The 19,109-nt window shown below is 36.0% G+C and overlaps 1 long non-coding RNA gene across 1 annotated transcript in view; it reads left to right on the top strand.

Annotated features, from left to right (window-relative positions):
• The window catches only part of LOC107520883, a 353,828-nt gene that overhangs the window by 312,467 nt on the left and 22,252 nt on the right, over window positions 1-19,109 (top strand). The window contains exon 4 of the long non-coding RNA XR_001599455.2: window positions 12,123-12,165. This is a non-coding gene — a long non-coding RNA (uncharacterized LOC107520883). The remainder of the gene's footprint in view (window positions 1-12,122; window positions 12,166-19,109) is intronic.

The following is a 19,109-nucleotide window of genomic DNA, read 5'->3' as shown; positions in this document are numbered from 1 at the left end:
TATCTTTCTTTCCCATAAAAAATAAGATTAAATAAGGTGTAGGGATATAAATCTGTGGCAGAAAAATCTCTGTTGAGACTTTCTTTGCCCTGCTATGATCCCTATCTAGAAGGATCCACAGTATTCCCTGCCTGATCCATGACTATTAACCTGAAGTTCCAACCTGGCCCAAGGCCACTTGCCTTGCTTCCAGAAGTAGGCTTTGCCCACTGGATACCCTTCATTTTGCTTGTCTATGACCTTTCTACAGAGCTGATTTTGGTACTTTATTGCTCAACCTGCAACTACCATGTAGACACACATGGATGTGCTGTCTACCTTCCTCCAGTCTCTGCCGCTCAGCCTTTGCTCCTTGACTGCTTGTATGTCTCGTTGGAAAGGCATATATCCGCTTCTTTTCCAATAAAAGAAAACTCTTTACATATATGATCACCGAATTCTGAAGGCGCCTGCCAGCTAGAGGTTATCATCAATTGTTGAGCAGTGACTCATTTTATTGTGGAGTATCACTTTTTCCTTATATAAAATGAAGTGGCAGGTGGAGGAAATTGGCAGGGGCACTCTTCTTTCTTCCTTATGAGAGAGATTTAAAAAAAAAAAAAGGAAAGACAGAGATACCTTCATTAATCATGCAAGTTGTCTCCTACCATGCCAAGGAAATTACCTTCTCAACACTACTCATCAACACCACTGACCTTTGTCATAAAAAGCAGGTCGCTTATATCTATATCCCATTAAAAGGCATCATCTTACAATCACTTCTTCAGTACTATTAAAGTCTTGTCAAAAAGAATCATTGACTTATTGTCAAACACATCCAACCTTCCACATTAATGTACCTAGAGACACCTCGCTAATCAGCAGGCAAGCAATGCAGACACCCAGGAAGCCCAAGGAAGCTGGGGGGAAAAAGGGCTCTGATTTCACCCTCCCCAACTGAGCCATGCATTTTTTCTTTCAATCTTATACATTGTCACAGTTGATGATATTTACTTTAGCATATCAGTCCTTATAAATTTGGAATGAATACTATTTTTTCACTATCATATCTAAAACATGTCAGTGGCAGAACTTCTGCAGAATGCCAAAGGATGTAAATGGGTCTTCATAACCCCTCTGGGCCTAACATGGCAGTGGGTATTAAATGGGTGACAAACGACCATTTGTTGAATATATTTTTGGTGGAATTAATGGAAAAATAGAAGCTTGTTAGAAGTGCAAAGTCTTGAGTCTGACCCCAGGATGATGGAATCAGAATCTGCACTGTAACAAGATATCCAGTTGATTTGTGTGCACATTAAAGTGTGTAATGCACTAACTTAGCACATCCTCCTCCTTTGTTTTTCTTTTAGCACTTGCATGTCCAGATTTTCTCTTGTCTATTGGTGTATACTTGTATGAGCTGTACTCCTCCAGTAAACATATGCCTTATGAGAACATGGGTCTTGTCAGCATCGCTCACCTCAAGCACACACAAGAACAAGAGCAGTGCCTGACATTCACATGGTTTGTTGAGTGAATAAATGAAATATCCCCATTTGTCTAAGGCTATACTCTTAAAGGAGGGAAGAATCGGGATCCAAACTCTTTATTTCACCTCACAACTCTCCAGTTCATGAAATAAAGTATGCATATCTGGGTTGCTTTGGGAGACTGAAGTAGGTTCACAGTCCAAAGGATAATCTGTCTTCAGATTGAATAGAATGTCAGTTTTCTTTCAAATTTCTTATTCTAGAATAGCTGTGACATGAGAGTTTCTGAGCACTCTTCTCAGAGTTCCCTTAAATGATTCTGGCCTATCAGGGGCCATAACTAAAGCTGAAGTTGTGTTTAGCTCCTTGGCAAGGCAGTGAACTCACTTAATGGAGCTGATTAAATGCAAAGAATGGATTCTATCAGGAAAATCAACAGACAAAAATGAGGGGTGCAAGTTGTGAGAAACCCAGGAGAGAGAAGAAAAGATGGGAGAGACTGTCTGGGAACGTGGGTAGTAGGTGAAGTGAATTCCCCAAAGAGATATGTGATTTTATGGAGAAGAGAGAAGGCACAAACATGCTTTGCTTTCTTAATAATTATTTTGTGTCTATATCATCATAACACATTCTAACATCACCATATACATGGCAAATAAGATCATCTAAAGAGCCAACCATCGAACACATAATATATTTTTATTTTCCCAGTGACTTTAACTCTGCCACCAGTGCAAAAATGTGCATATTTTCATTACCTCCATTTCTTGTTTTCTTTTGCACCATTACCTCTCCTAGTTTTTCACACAAAACTCTTCATTTCCAGACAACTTACATCTCTCTAACAAAGAAAATCTAACTAGCACTATTCACAGACTTCAAGTCAGAATTTTAAAAGATAATTATATGCAGGGCTCTTCTTTTTTATAAAAACAAACATAAAGTTAATCTGAGGTATAAATAAACACAGAACTGCAAATGTGAAAGATGATCTGTGAAGTGGAAAAGATAAAACAGATTGTCATAAATTGGAAAAGAGAGAGAGGAAGGAAGGAATCGTCCACATTTTAACAATTTGTTCAATTTATTTACATTAGTATTAGAAAATATATATAAAATGCCTTCTATAATTATTTAAAAACATTTGTAAGTAAACTAAGCTATTAAAATAAATATAAATATAAATAAAGAAAAAAGATGGCCCATTCTTTCAAATGTGTGGTCATATGGTCTTTCCTGTATGCCCCAAAGAATTTACAAGAAATTTAACTTCACATCTTTACTGCTCTTTTTCCAGAAGCTTAATTCCTATGTTCATATTAAATGATCTTAACAATTACTTTTGTACTGGGCTGATATATCGATTTGAAAGAAATGAATGCAGCCATTTGCCAATGAGTTGGATTCACACGTAGATACACACACACACAGGTGTCATGGACACATGCTACAAGAAGTTTAGGAGGGCAACATTAAACTCAAATGAATGCTTTTAAAACTACCCGTTTTTGCTCCTCAAACAGTTTGCACTTTGGACCCTGGAAAGGCAAAGGCAGCAGTGAAAACCACCACCACCACCAACAACAACAGCAACAACAACAAACAAAAACAATGAAAGCACATCTGGTGTTTTCTAACTCAAGAAGCCACAGCTGATTTGAGAAGTGGCAGAATATATAAGCTGCTTCCAATTTTATTTGAGAAAAATCTTCCATCTCAGCCTCTGTATACGCCTGGCCTCACACATCATGGTTACACACCAAAACCCTCAGGAGCTAGGGTTTTATATCAGTGTCAGAGCATTTATATTTTGAAAAACACCCTGAAAATGCCAGCTCTACCCCAGCTAGGATTGCTTCTCCTGTGTCCTGCAGTTAGAGTTGTCAACATCAGTAATATACATGACGTTTGAACTTCTTCCAAGTGACACCCACACACTCACTCTCCTGAAAAATTTCAGTGTCTGCCCACCTGCTGTTCAAGTGTGGAGAAGAGATGAAAGATTCTTTCCCCTGAAATTAAAGAGAGCTGAAAACAAACAGTTCCAACTGCATACCTCGGTTAGTGCCAGCATTCCCATCTTGTCAGCTGACCTACTATAGTAAGTCAATTCCTTGTGGCATCCTCTTTAACACAATCAGATTGTATTGGAAGTTTTTAAAGACTCTTGCTGTTAGTCTGATAGGCTGCAATTGTTACATCGTAGCACCTAAAGTAAACTTTTGCACCCAGTGCTTTTTCTGATGGTGATAAACAATTATAACAGCCTCCATAGGCTGAATTGAGGAACCTAGTTTCCAAGGAAATAATGCACAAATGCCACTACTTTACTTATTAAGAATTAGGAAACTTTCTTTGTATGGGTCCTATGAGAAATCTTACATAAGCCTTTTGACCACACTTAATTTATTCATGCTTTCATTCATTTGATTTTTGTTTATTCATTCATATTTTTTTTCTATTCTGCTACTCAGGGATATCATGTGAAGATAAAAGAAATTCAAAGAATGCATCTGCCTTCACTTCTGTGCTCAAATAACTTATATTTTTGGGAGAATGGATTAGATGTACATAAAGAATAGGCAACATAACAATGCATTAACTAACAATGCAAATTTTAGGAAAAAGAGCTACCCTATGGTAGTGTTGAGTATTTTAAAAATGGTCTAGAAATTTAGTTATAGAATATAGGCAGAGTGTTTAGGAAGATGAGAAGCTTCAATAGGGCATTTTGCAAATAGGTAGCATTTAATTACAGTTGACCCTTGAATGACATGGAAGTTAGTGGCACCAATTTCCAAGTAGTTGAAAATCCATGTATAACTTTTGACTCCCCCAGAAGTTAACTACAGTCATCCTTCGGTGTCCACAGGGGATTGCTTACAGCACCCCCACCCTATGGATATCAAAATGTGCAGATGCTCTATGCCCTGGAAAGAAGTGGCATAGAACAATGTATACAGTTGGCCTTCTGTGTCCTCAGATTCCCAACCAGGTATTGCAAATACTGTTTGTGATCTGAGGTTGATTCAATCATCAGGTGAAACCCAGGGATAAGGAAGGCCAATTGTGTATTTGTTGGAAAAAAAAAAAATCCACATATAAGTGGACTTAGGCAGTTCAAACCCCTGTTGTTTAAAGGTCAACTCTAGTTAAGAGACTTGAGAAAGATATTTCCATGTGAAGGGACAAAGGTGAGCAAAGTGCAGAGAGATGCTAAAGTATTAACATAAGGGAGGGGACAGGAAATTAACATAATGATGACTATCTTTTGTTTTATTTATTTGCAACATAGATCTCCTTCTGTCTTCTTAAATGTTTCCAGGGCACTATAGTTAAACTGAAAGTGTTAGTTTGTTACAGGAAACTCATTTGTGCTAGCTCAAGGAATAGCAGGTTGAGGAGGGTGGAAGAGAAATATATAATCTTCACTCCTGGAGCAATAGGAGAAAAGCGATTTGGCATGGCACTCTCTCAGATGGAGGAAGTCTGGTCATAACACTTCTAAGAATCACAATGGTAAGAATTTGTGGTGGATCTTCTTTCCAGTTTTCCATTTAGCTATTCCGTCAGTCTTTGCTTCTTTTGTATATCTGGCCTTTTTACTTCTCACTTTATTCCTTGCTTCTTTACCTTGTCCTCCTAATGTACATTTTCTATTTTTCTATGTCTAATTGTCTATAGTTTCTATTCTCTTTGTCTTTTGCTTACTCTTTATATAGGTTTGTTCACAACACATCACTCCATAACTGACTGATTTTCCCCACCCCCCATATTTCTCCATTCTATTTCCTGAAAACAATAATCCAGGTTCCCCAGCTCATTTACCATTGGGCAGATGGTTCATATTAAGCTACTCATGCATTGTTGAATTGCATAAGGATGGCTGCCTGAGTTTGGAGCACTTTCCATCCCAAAGATGCATGCCCATGGAGTGATATAAAACAGGGCTGGCTATCCATGAGCAGGTAAACTGTCTATTACTTGACAGCTTTCTTAAAAGAGGCTCTGTCATGATGACTGACAAATCTAATAGAAAATGTAGGGACCATGTTTACTTTGTAATCCATTTCAAGAGAGATGGTTCATTTGTGTGGTAATGAGTTTATTAAGTGTCTATCAAGCTACAGATAGTGATGAGGCCTTTATTTTCATTAGGTTACTTAATCTCCAAAACAATTTTGTAAAGTAGTTATTGCTATTCCCATTTTAGAGATGAGGAAACTGAAACTCAAATTAAGCAACTTAAATCAAGTAGCTAGTAATTGATTAAACTTAAGTTTTAATACATATTTATTACATTAGAAAGATCATTCGATTTATATGCCCCAAACTCCCCCACTCCCTCATTATACAACTCTGATAATTTCAGAGAAAATTTAATCCTGTACTTGGTGACTTCAAACTGGTATAATCAATCATTTGATGAACCAAATAATTGCTTTTGCTCTCTCATTTACTTTAATTATGGGCAACATTGGGTAACGCTAGTTCATATTTGTCAAGTGTGAAACTTAAAAAAAAACTTTTTAAACCCATTTTAATTTTAAAGTATTCCTTTTGAATTATCTATTGATTCTGAAGTAGACTGACCTTATGTTCTACATGTATGTTACTGATGACATTGCTTAATTAAACTGTCTATTACTTGATGGCAGAGACTATTTTTCTAATAATGACTTTTTACATGAAAAGGCACGATTCTCCTAAGAAAAACACTTGAATCTGTGACCATTTAGCAATAGTAACTTTTGGTTTAGGGGATATGACGTATTTACAAAACTAGATTTGTTATTTATTTCCTACATTCATTCTACAAATAAAATACAACATTCAACAAATCATTGCAGTACAATCCGAGCTGGGCATGCATGGAGTATTTCTGGAAGTACAGCTCTTTCCTAGGTATTAAAGGATGTCTAAAGGAGTAGTCATGGTCATTAGCCTTTATGAACTCAAAACATTTCACGTATGAAATGTACTCAAAATAAATAAGGCATAAAAATAAGGTATATAATGAACAACATGAGAAATGTGTACTGTAGAAGTTCAGAACAATAAATCTGTGTGGGCTGGAAAAGCCAAGAAGAGTGTGATGGGTTTGGTGATGGGAGGCTGAAGATAAGAGCATAGGGAAGATGAATACATATGAACACATCGAGGTTTGTTTAACTTATATTCTGCTGGAAACCAGGCATGTTATATAGGAAAAGGCTCTGAGTGAAGTTTAATAATCGGGGTAAGGATTTTACTTTATTTTAAACTTGGACATCACAAAATATACATATACATACATATATATATATACATATATATATATGTATGTATATGTATATATATACATACATATATATATATGTGTATATATATATGTATGTATATGTGTATATATATATAATTTCATGAAAATCATCCATCAAAAATTCTAATCAATTATTCTTTCTGTCATGTGTGTATTGCATTGTGTCTTCACCAAGATTTTCTTGAGTAAGAAATAGATTATCCATACCAGATTTTGCTTTCGAAGATTGATTTAGCCTCTGCAGAAAGAACAATTCCCCCAGCCTTATATCATCAAGTCCTTGCTTACTTTGAACCCAGCAAATCTGTACACCAACCTTTGCTCCTTTCTTGCTCCGATTTAACGTACTAATTAATGATGAGGAACCAAGGTCTATATTAGTCTTGCCTGATCAATTCTGTAAAACTGCTTAGGACAACATCTTGTCACTTCCATTTTGACCAGCAAAGCAAAGTAGAAAGGAAAGAATAAGCAGGCCACTGGCATCTGAAAACGTGCTCTACTCAAGAATGAGAGAAAATTCGTTCAAATATTTCCATTGTCTTATTTGAGATATTTAAAGGATCTCACGGATCTCTGACATTTGTTATCCAACTTATGGCCTCTGGACTCTGAAAATTTAAGCACTGTGTTTTAGTAATTTCAGGAATCTCTCTAGTACCACTGGGAAAACAAATTAAATGCAAAGATAGACTTTATGTATAAAAAAGCTGGCTATTTTAGAAATCTAAGTGCTTGACTATGCCATTTAAAATGTCTGAATGTAAAGATATTTATCTGAACCCCAGAAGGCATTTGAATGTTAATATTGCTTGGAATTCATTTGGCTTCCTTAATCTAAGGATTTCTGTCTTTCAACAAATCTGGCATATTTTCAGCCATTCTTTCTTCTAACTTAATCTCTTTCTTATTCCATTGTTTCTTGTTGAAATTCTTGATTGCATTCATGCAAGACTTTCTCCAGTCTATCCCCCATGACTCTGACTCTCTTATATTTACTATCTATCTGTCTATAAAGTGTATTACAGATTTAAAAAAAAAAAGTTACCTATTTTCCATGTTTCCCAAATTCTGTTTAGTAGAGTCCAATGTTATATTGATGTATCTATTGAGTTTTTATTTTCAAATATTTTATTTCTAAGTTCTATTTACTCCAAATCTAATTAACAAGATATAATCTCTTGTTTTTGCTCTTATTTTTAAACATTTTCTTCAGTTTATATATTAATCACAATTGTTTCATATTTCGTGTCTGATACTTAAAATATCTGAAATCTTTACGAATCTGATTCTATTTCTTATTTTTCTGTTTTTCACTCACAGTGCTTTGATATATATTTATATATATATAAAATATGTATATACATACACACATATATGTACATATATACATTTATATATACACACATTTATACACACACATATATATATACATACATACATTTTTACTATGAGCTTCTTACTTTCCTTTGAACATTATTTTTGGTAATTCTTGAGTCCTTAGTAAAGATAGCATTCTGCCACAGATGAATCACGATTGCTTATAATCACTGAAGGCTGGTGTGTGTTAGTGAGGGTGGGGAGGGTTCCTCCAGCTCAGGAACATTTAAAATTAAATTCTTGAGGTTTTTCCAACCACATAAGAAAAGTAAAATAAGATCACAAACCTATATGAAGGCTGGCTTGTGATTATAAATTCTCAAGGGATATTTTCTTTATTTTTCCAACTGTCCAGTGCCAAGGTCAAGACAGGCAAGTTTTTTTTAACTTCTCCTTTTGTGAAATGGGCCAAACCCTTTGGGCTCCTAACTTAATAAAGTGGTCTACTAATAGACTCTCAACCTTGAATTAGCCACTGCTTCATTGCTTGCTCTGTGACTTAGGCCAAAATTTTCAGAATTAAAACAGACTTTCATATTCAATTACCTCCTTGGTTTCTAGCCTTCATTTCATTTTGGAAAAAAAGTTTTAAAACTTTTATATGATATTTTAGTGTCCTTTATTTTTTAATTCAAGAGGATTATTGAGTTAGGGAAATGGGATTATATTTGACTATCAACCTGATACCCAATAATCTGACTATTTCTGAGTGTATAAGTAGAGCTGAGGTTTGTGCAAGTTGCTGCTTCAGTTATGCAATTAAAAAGACGTCCCTTGGTGGCAACAATAGAGACCGTCAACTGGTTAGGGAAGTCCCTTAAATCTGAAACTTGTGCTCATACAACCTGCTTCTTATCACCAGTCTCATTACCCTAGTACCAAGGGAAATTATTCTTCCCTTCTCATATAATTTTCAAATTGTCTTGGTTGTGTGTGTGTGTTTTTTTTTCCTGCATAAATGCCTTTGATGTAAAATTAACTTGATTTCACATTTATAAAGAAAATGAGAAGATCAGGGGTGATGAGGCCATGACTTGGACTCTGAGAATTCCATTTTTTTCCCAGGAATGACCTGGGAAGAGAGAGATACACCCTAGGAAACACTCTTCTTGGAAAAGAGAGTGAAATGTATTTATTCAGTGGTTTCTTCTCATCAAATTACACTCTAAACTTTTCTCTGCTATTCAGTAGTCTCAACCTATACAGTTTATTTCCCACTTTTCTCCCTCTTTTTTCTCCCTCTGTATTTGCCTTCCAAAAAGAATTGTTTATGGTTATCTAAAGATGCCAAGAGGTTTCTTGCTTCTTTCTTTGTGCACATGAATTCTCCTTCTCTTCTTCAGCATCTCAGACTTGTATGTTCCAACACCTATCTTAATTGCTCATCTGGTTATGGATCCATCCTGAATCCTCTCTTTATCCTCTGCCCTGGAAAGTGTTTATCTCTTCCTTTAGGCTATCACTGTGTATTTTATGAAGGTCTATTAAAACAGCTATCAGCCATAATCAAACAATTTATATATATTCTTCTCTCTTTTAATGACATCTGAGCTCTTTAAAGGTGAGAGTGGCAACATTTTAATCTTCATATAGTCAATGCTAGAGAAAATTATAATTACTCAATAAATGATTGATTAATGAATTCATTAATTAACATAGAAGACACTGTCAGTACCTGCTTTCATGATCTTAGATATACATAATGATCCAAAATTAAAAACATAAAACAGTGATCAACCAAGGCAGTCAGAGATCCATGAGGTGTGATAGAGAAACCAGCTGTTACAGGAATTTGGATATTTACTCCAGGCTCAAGCCCACCTTACAAAATGTCTTCTTCCTTGATTAATTACAACATCAGCCTGGATGCTGTGAGAGTCAGAATATCGATATCCCAAATCTCTTCCACTTGTAAGATTCTACTTAGAGTGTAGCTTAACATGTGTATAGAGAAATATATTCTGCAGTTGATTTGACTTCATATGATTTTTTTCAAAATTCCTAGTGAATGTTCAGTCAGATATAGATATACTCATAAACAAAGACTTTTTGTTTATGAAAAGTAAGAGTATGACGATTAGTCTCTACACTCAATTATTATTTGTTGTTCAGATTAACTGGGTAGTGGGAAAACTAGGACTAGCCTCCTGATATTTGGATCATGGTCTGAAAATTGATCCACCACACCCAGGGGCCTTTATATACCCACAGTTGAATATTCAACATAGTTATCTGAAATTATTAAGATATTTAGCAGGTAAGGGTCTTATTTTTTAATCTTCATAAAACTATTGCATTGTTAAATAGGGATTCTAGCTGGCATCTGAATCTATTTTTACTCTCCTTGACCCTAGTACTTGTGCCACAGTGCTTGGTTCTTCGTTGTTGTTCTTTGGTTTGCTTTGATTTTTTGTTTTTATTTTCTATTTGCTTTGCTTTCCTGAAATTTTGATTAAAAACAAAATAAGAAAATGACTGTAGCTTTTATGTGTTTGTTGAGTTAACAGAATTGAAGAAGGCCAATATTCTGGACAAGAACAAAAACTGAGCAAATTTCTGGTGAATAGAAAGAGTGAGGATGTGCTTTTAAAATAAAAATGCAATTGCTGTTGAGGTGCTGGGTAGCAGCAGGGCCTGTGAGGGTTGGGGAGTCTTGGTTTCTGAGAGCTATGTGGGGGAGCAAATAGACATTTGTATGTGAGTTGCTTGGGTACTGAGAGGCATCCAAATGAATATGAGGTGATGTTCAACCCCATTGTGTTTATATGAATACACATTACCATTTCCCACAAGGAAGCTGATAACGGCACCATGATCCTTTGCTATAAAATCCATTGAACATTTCCCTGCATGTTTTACTCCCTTTAAAATGGTTCAGGAACAGGCATGGAAAGTACCATTGCCCCTCTGTAACACTCTCTTTTCCCAAATGAGAACACACTGTAGGGGTTTCACTGCAAAACGCTTGGCATAGACACGACTGGAACAAATGAAGGATTTTCCTTTAAACCCATCTGGTTTGGGGGTTATGTGTGGTGGGGGTGGGGCAGCACTTATTGTTTTTCTTTTCTCTATATATTTCAATGTTAAAAATTATAGGAGCAGATAAAGTGCAAGGGGATTTAATTATGCGTAAATAGAAGACAATGAAGAGTCCTTAGGAGTATAATTAGCTGTGGATGTAGATGTGTGCATCCTCGTAGCTGCATTTTATTTGCATAGGAATATGAAAGTTCAGAAACACACAGTTTTGGACATGTAAAAGGCCTTGTGGCCACAGAGGCACATTCAGAGGTTAGCATAATATTTTATAGATCCCATGTGCTAACACTGAATTCATCAAATATAAGTGAAGAGCAGCTATTCTCAATAATTACAGCAGTGATAATACCAAAGATTTATTTAATAAAAGAACCCCTCTTGTAGCAAGGTAAAAATATTTAAATATATTCTAAAATCATTTTAAAAGAAAAAAAAAAGAAGAGAAAGTGAACTATAATCTTAAAACTATTGCTAGAGTTTTACTCATAATTTAATGCTTTCTGCTTCTAAGCAATTCAGAGGTGGAAGCTAGAGACATTTGATGCAATTGAAAAGTTAAGGTTGTGTCACTGGGATATGAGAAGCAAAAAACTGCTGTATTATGATTAGGGTTCTGTAAAACAAATGTTTCCCTTCATATAGATTTCATTAAGGAAATATTAGTACATATTATGCTTGTTTAAGGTGATAGATTCCTGCAGCCTGGAAATTTCTTCACTTTTTTATTACCATCCTTGATAACCTGTCCTAATACTTAATAATAACCCCTCTCTTGTCAACAGTTATTGCTCAGCCTCAATCACCTAAATCTTTCCTTTTTCCCTCCTGGTTCATTTCCTCCTGATCTGTCTTTAGTGAAACTAGAGGACAGTTAAGCTCTCTATTTTCCTTCACAACTAATGATGTTTTGTTATGATTCTTTCCAGACCCTGTGGCAAAGAGGCCCAGCTAGTATTTCTCCAGAGCTGGGTAAGTTCTCTTTCACTGTGAGAAAGGCCAAGCAAGGCTTTGTGACATATGTTATTAGAGAACATCGAGGTGAAAGATTATGAAGTTACTTAAGTCCTAAAAATTGTTCCTTAGTGACAAGGAGAGTCGTTGAGGACATTAGTAGAGATATCGGCCAATCAGAACTAAGAATCACTGAGATAAAATAGATAGGAAGAAAGAAAAGAATTAGGACAGGAACACTTCACCTGTGTTGGAAGGCCATACTGAGAAAACCAATGAAGCACTGAGGTTGGCAACTGAGGAAACGAGGGTGAAAAAGTCACAGATAAAACCAGAGGAGCTGGAAGAATTGTCTGAAAGGACTCTGTTTGACGATGGAAGCAAATAACACTGTCAAACTTTACTTGAGCCCTGTGCTACCAGAAAACGGTGACACTTAAGAAATCTCTCTACCCTTTTGTGTTTGGCTAATCATAAAAAAGACAACTCTGCACTAGCATATTTGTTGTAATAATGACCCATCTTCATTCTTCCACATACTTTCCTAAGACTCATGAAACCTCCTTTGTCTATCTGCTTCTAAAAGACCATGGGCCCCTTTTCTTTTCATTGAGATGTTCCTTGTTAGTAAATATTCTCCCTTTTCAATAATCTGAATAAAATCATCTCCTTATTTCTTTGGTACATTTTGTCTTTCACACAACAATACACATTTTTTTTCTAAAAGTACCAATTGAATCTATGAAGATTTATTCTTCAGTAATATTGCCACCTAGAAAGTGATAATAAGCGAGTTTTAAAAGGGAAGGAGAAAAGAATGAGAATAATTTAGGACAGTTAAAATCTTTATCATTTCTGATAGAAGCTTCTTCTGAGCCTACTAATTCAGGAGACAGAAGTGTCCTAGAGCAAGGGGAATTACTTAGCTTGGGTCCTGACTCCCCCCAATCTCTACAGGACAGATGACAGTAAATAATATGGAATGAGAAAAGGTTCTCAGCATAGATGATTCTATAGTCTAATTAGATGCCCTTTCTCCTATTTTCTTATGGGTCCTTTTGAGTTAATGCTGTGAGAGTGACTATCAGCTTAGAAAGTGGACTTGGTAGGAACTAGAAGCTTTTTCTGGAGATAGGGGTAAATGCAGTCACTTTCACACCGCACTCAACCACTACTCCATCCCCACAGAGCAGGCTTTTTCCCCCAGTGAATTCTTGGTGCCTCACCTTGGGATGCATATTCACTTTGCTGTTGCTGAACTCCAAAAGCAGAGGGTCTGTCATAATTAACCAGTCAGCTTTATCATATTCTATTTTATTGTACTAATTCACTGTCTTGAATTAATTTTAAATAAGAAATATATATATATATTCAAAACAAAATTGTGAATATGCAAAGCATTTACTGTTAAAATTAAGTTTCTCTTTCTCCCATGACCTCTGGTCTTTGTTCCACTCTCCAGAGGCAAACGTAGTTGTCAAATGTATTAAGTGATCTAAGCAGTTACATAATATGTGTGTGCATATGTATGTGTGTAAGAGAGAGAAATGTTATGTATACATATGATATATATATTATATATGTCATATGTACAGTTAGTTCCTATTTCCATTTTTATTTATGATTCTTTGATATATTTTGTGAGCAATCACTCTATATCATACTGTACTCTTTGTTCTGTACTCTGCATTTTTATTTAGAAAATAATATGTATTGAAGATCCTTTCATATCCATACATAAAAAACTGCCCCATTATTTTTAATAGCTGCAAAAATTCATCAGATGATATGCTGTAACATATTAAAGCAATCCCTAATTGATGGGTATGTAGATTATTTCTGATCTTTTCAAATATAAAACAAAAAACAGTGCATGGGATTTTCTTGTTCACACACAGTTCTTTCATGTTTGCCTATATATCTGTTGGATAAATATCTTGAGAAAGAATTTCTGAGCCAAAGAGTAAATGCATTTGTATTTATGACAGGTATTGCTCTATTGCTTTCTGTAGGTGTTATATAATCTTACACTCCCTCTGCACCGTTTTCTCACTTCCAAAATGACACACTGTGGGATCATCTTCATAGTCTGAGTATACAAATAATTAAAATGTTATTTCTTTGCATAGAAAACTTTGATTTCTCTTGTTTTGAATACTTACTTTTTCTAATGGCTATATCATCTTCCCAAAGAAACTGGTCATCTTGAATGCCAAAATACTTCTCTGTATTACCCTCTCTATTCCCCAGCATCTAGCGCATAGCCCTGTATATAGAAGGTACATGAAACAGTTTTATTGATTCATTGATCCTACCCCAAGGTTGATCACATATCACTAGCATGTGAACTCATGTGCCTGACTTTTTTTCCTTCTCATTTTCTAAGGTGGCCTCGTTAAGAATAAGAACAGAAAATGATTCTCACCTCCTCCTCTGCACTGTTGATATTTAATGAGGAGTGTTTAGGTGGAGGATAAATATAAACTCAATTTCACATGTCAATAGAATGAGAGAGGACGTATGTTAACAAACATCCTGACAAGACGTAGGACTTAGAGCTTCATTGGTGGGAATTCTTAATCTGTGAAGCATATATTCTCCCAGGGGAGTAAAACAAGACTTGATGCATTTTTTCCTCTAAGTAAAATTAAATTAAATGGTCATATGGTCCCCAAAGGGAGACATACTTCAGATTCCAATAGGATGATGGCTTACTCTAAACAAGCAACTTTTGAATAAATTGAAACTGTCTCTGATGAGACATGGGGGAGAAAATGAATTGATGTATTGGTCTAGTGAGCAATATTGTTAAAAACCCACTCTGGGCCTTTGAGCCATGCTTCTCTTACTCAGTCCCACTTCCATGTCTGGAAGTGCACCATCCCTTCTAATAAAGCTCTTCTTTTGTGCTGTAAAAGAAAACGAAACAAAACAAAAAACAAACAACAAACAAACAAAAAACAAACATTCTAAGGAGCTCTCTCCTTCCAAGGTGGCATAGAAGATAAGAGACAGTGCATGCCTCCTCTAGCAACCACGTCAAAATTATAACAAAACTACAGAGCAACCAGTACATGGAGTCTCCTGAGGTCTGGCTGAACAGAAACCCTAAAACTAGGTCACCTCAAAATGGAAGGGGGGCAGAGACGTGAAAAGGCCTGATACCACGTATGGTGATCGAGAATCAGGAGGGCTATCTTGGCTTCAGAGCTACCTCCCAGCCACACAATAGGCTCCCCAGGCCAGGGTTCCAGTGCTGGGAACAGAAGTCCCCACAACCTCTGTGAAAACCAGTGGAGGTTGCAGCCAAGTGAGACAGCGGTCTGTGAGAAGAGGAATAAAAGGCTCACACCTGGCCTTACTCGCCAATGGACTTGCTCGCTGTGAGCACCAGTACTGGGGTAGCTGCTTGAGGGGCACCAGGGACACGGGAAGGCACTGAGTTGTTGGGCTTCAGGGCAAGGGCTGAAGGGGCAACATTCTCTTAGACTTAGGTGCTGGCCAAAGCCACTGTTCCTTTGTTGAGCCCTCCCCACTCTCAGCCTGCAGACACGGGCACAAAGTTATGAAAAACCAGGCCAGGACCCACAACCAAGATTACTCTATCCAGCAAAGCTATCATTTAGAATCTAAGGACAGGTAAAGAGCTTCCCAGACAAGAAAAAGCTAAAGGAGTTCATCACCAGCAAGCCAGTATTACAGGAAATGTTGGAGGGATTTATTTAAGAAGAAGAAAAAAATATGTGTCAAACGTCCAAATAAATAATGACAATAACTATATATCCATCAACAAATACTTCAAATGAAAAAAGAATTAAATGCTCCAATCAAAATATAAGGTGGCTGAATGAATAAGAAAACAAGATCCTTACATATGCTGCCTACAAGAGACTCATTTCAGATTAAAAGACACACACAGACTAAAAGTAATGGGATGGGAAAAGATATTTCAGGATAGACCTAGAGGGTAGTGTGCTGAGTGGAGTAAGTCAGACAGAGGAAGACAAATACCACATATAATTGCACATATATGTGGAAAACAAACAAAACAGAAACAAACTCAGAGATACAAAGAACATTTTGAAGATTACTAGATGGTGGTTTTGGGGAGAGTTGGTGAAAATGAGGTAGGGGCTTAAGAAGTACAAACTGGTAGTTACAAGGGACTCATGGAGATAGAAAGTATAGCATAAGGAATATAGCCAATAATATTGTAATAACTATGTATGGTGTCAGAGGTCACTAGATTTATTGGAGTGATCACTTTGTGAGTTATATAGATGTCTAATCACTATGTTGTACACCTGAAACTAATATAATATTATATGACAACTATAATTGAAAAATAAAAATTATTATTAAAATAGTTGCCAAGGATCATGGTATGTTCATGGCAGGTAGCTCCCATGTTCAACAGAAGAGTGTTACTGCAGCAAACATTTCTAGTTGGTGTTTGTTTGAATATTTCTTCATTACTCCTCAATATAGCCTTGGAACTAAATAATATATTGGGGAGAATTCTTTATTTTTAATCATAAATATACTAAAATGACTTTAAAAAATTTCTTAGTCAATACTGGATTTTATTTTACCAAATTAATTAGATCTTATGCTGTTGAAATCGAGGTATATTTTACTCCCAACTATGAGTTGCAACTTTGCATAATACTCATAAAAATTTATAGAATATTAATATTCTTTTACAGTAAAATGTCTTATGCTATTTACTGTAAAACTACACACACACATGCATGCACACACACACACACAAACTGTAGGTCTAAAAACAAAGAAAACAAAATAAACAAAAGGGACAGTATATATACATACGAAACAAATATGACCTCTGTATGACAATAAACATCCAACCTTGATCTCCCCATTAACCCAGACAGGAAATAGTAAAGTCACATCCCACCTCCTTCCTTTGCTTAATGTGTGGCCTCAAGCAATTCACTTCTATGAGATTTACCTTTCTTTTGTTGTGATTTATGAATAAATAAGATATGTTAACAAAGCCCCTCAGGTATATGTTATAAGGAACAAAAATAATGCTTGTAAACCAGCAAGCACATAATAGGTATGCTGGAGATTTAAGACTTGGAATCAACACTTGAAATTCCTACTCTTTTACCCACTTTAATTAATCATTTAGGTTTTTATTTTCTCTGTGATTCACGTTATCCATTTCTTCCTTGGAACACCTTAGAAAGGCTCAGGAAAATGGCCTGTGGTTTCTTTCCCTTGCTCCCTTTATTCACTATAGCCAGATTCATCTTTCTCCAGTTAAGCTGTTGGAATGGGACAATCCGGGTTCCCATTTCCTATTGAAAAAAGCGAAGGCCCTAAACATTAAGTATCCACCATAACTAGGACCTCTCAGATGTGTCAGTTTTATTCCTTCCACTCCCCTTTACATAGCCTTTCCTCAGTCACGCTGGACTTCTCGCCACATGTCCAAGCATTCTGTGCGCCTCCTCTATTGCATCTTCTGTAATGGACTTTCCTCATCCCTCATGCTCCAAACTTCTACCAACCTTCAAAGCCCACCTCAAGTACAATTTCTAACCACTCACCTGACACATTTCCATAACTTTATTCACACTTCTCTCAGAATACTTAGCACACACTCCTTTTGAATTATAGCTGTTTACTGTCATTCTTCATTTCTGTATGATATTAAATTTCACCGAAGGCAGAGGATGAATATTTTTTGTTTGTTCCAGAGACTGGTTTTTATTTGTCCTAGGATGCAGTTTGGCACAGTGGTTGCGAGGAAATGCTAGGTCGAACTGTCTGAGATTTCATTTCAATTCAGCATTTTAGTCTCTGTGTTGAACAAGTTTGTTATGTCCAGCCCAGTTTTCTTAATTTCATTCATTCATTCATTCATTCATTCATTCAACAAATAAATGTATTTAACAAATAAGTGAATAAATAATTTATTCAAAAAATTAATGTAAGCAACTAGTGTGAGCTGGGAATACAATGGTAAACAGATTTTGTGGGCATGGACCCTGTGTGAATACATCATGGGCCTTGTATTCATATAGGGCCCTGAGCTAAGAAGGGCCCTGCAGTTGGCTTAATGCCTGCTGTATCATCTTGATGTTCTTAATAATTTTTTTAACAAGGGGTCCATTCTTTTCTCAGTCCTTGAAATTCTGTAGCCGGTCCTAATAGTGAATAAGATAAACATAGTCCTTGTTCTTATGGTGAGACAGATGTAAACAAGCAAATTAGAAAGTGAAAACGGAAGATATCAGTGATAAGTGCTATGAATGCATAGGTGACAACTTTATACTTGACAGTCAGGGAAAGCTTCTTAAAGTAACATGGAAAGCAGAGACTTGAATGATGCAAAAGGCTAAAGAACATTCCAGGTAGAGGAAACAAGTGGTAAGATACTAAGGCAGAAATGAATTGGAGCGTTTAAGAAACACCGTTCTTGGGAAAGACAGAGCAAGGTAGAGAATGATTAAGTGTGAAAATTAGACTAGGCTAGATCATTAAGGCCAGGATATAGAGTTTGCATTTTATTCTAAATGTGATAGGAAACCATTATAGGGTTGAGCGTGAGGACATTAAGTTTTATTTATATTTTAAAGGATTGTTCTTTTTAATTATAGCAAGACAGAAATGGAGCAAGCATATCAGTAAGAAGACTACTGCACAAGTGTAGACAAGCAATGATGATAGATTTAACAGAGATGGTACATGAGCAGCTGGACAGAAGTGGAGGTATTAAGGGTGTATTTTGGAGATAGAGTCAATAGGACTGCTGATGGAGTGCGGGATGAGGAAAAGAGAAAAATATCAAGATTTTTGGTGATGATGTCATTAATTAAAATAGAGAAGATGGGCAAAAATAATTTCAGAAGGCAATACCGTGTGTTCTTATTCAGTCATCAGTGCAGGGAAGTCAAGAAGGAAGGCAAGTATTATCACTATTATAAAACATG

Source organism: Rousettus aegyptiacus, unplaced genomic scaffold (genome assembly GCF_014176215.1).
Source record: "Rousettus aegyptiacus isolate mRouAeg1 unplaced genomic scaffold, mRouAeg1.p scaffold_m13_p_12, whole genome shotgun sequence".
Taxonomy (NCBI): domain Eukaryota; kingdom Metazoa; phylum Chordata; class Mammalia; order Chiroptera; family Pteropodidae; genus Rousettus; species Rousettus aegyptiacus.
This window is presented reverse-complemented; position numbering and strand designations above follow the sequence as displayed.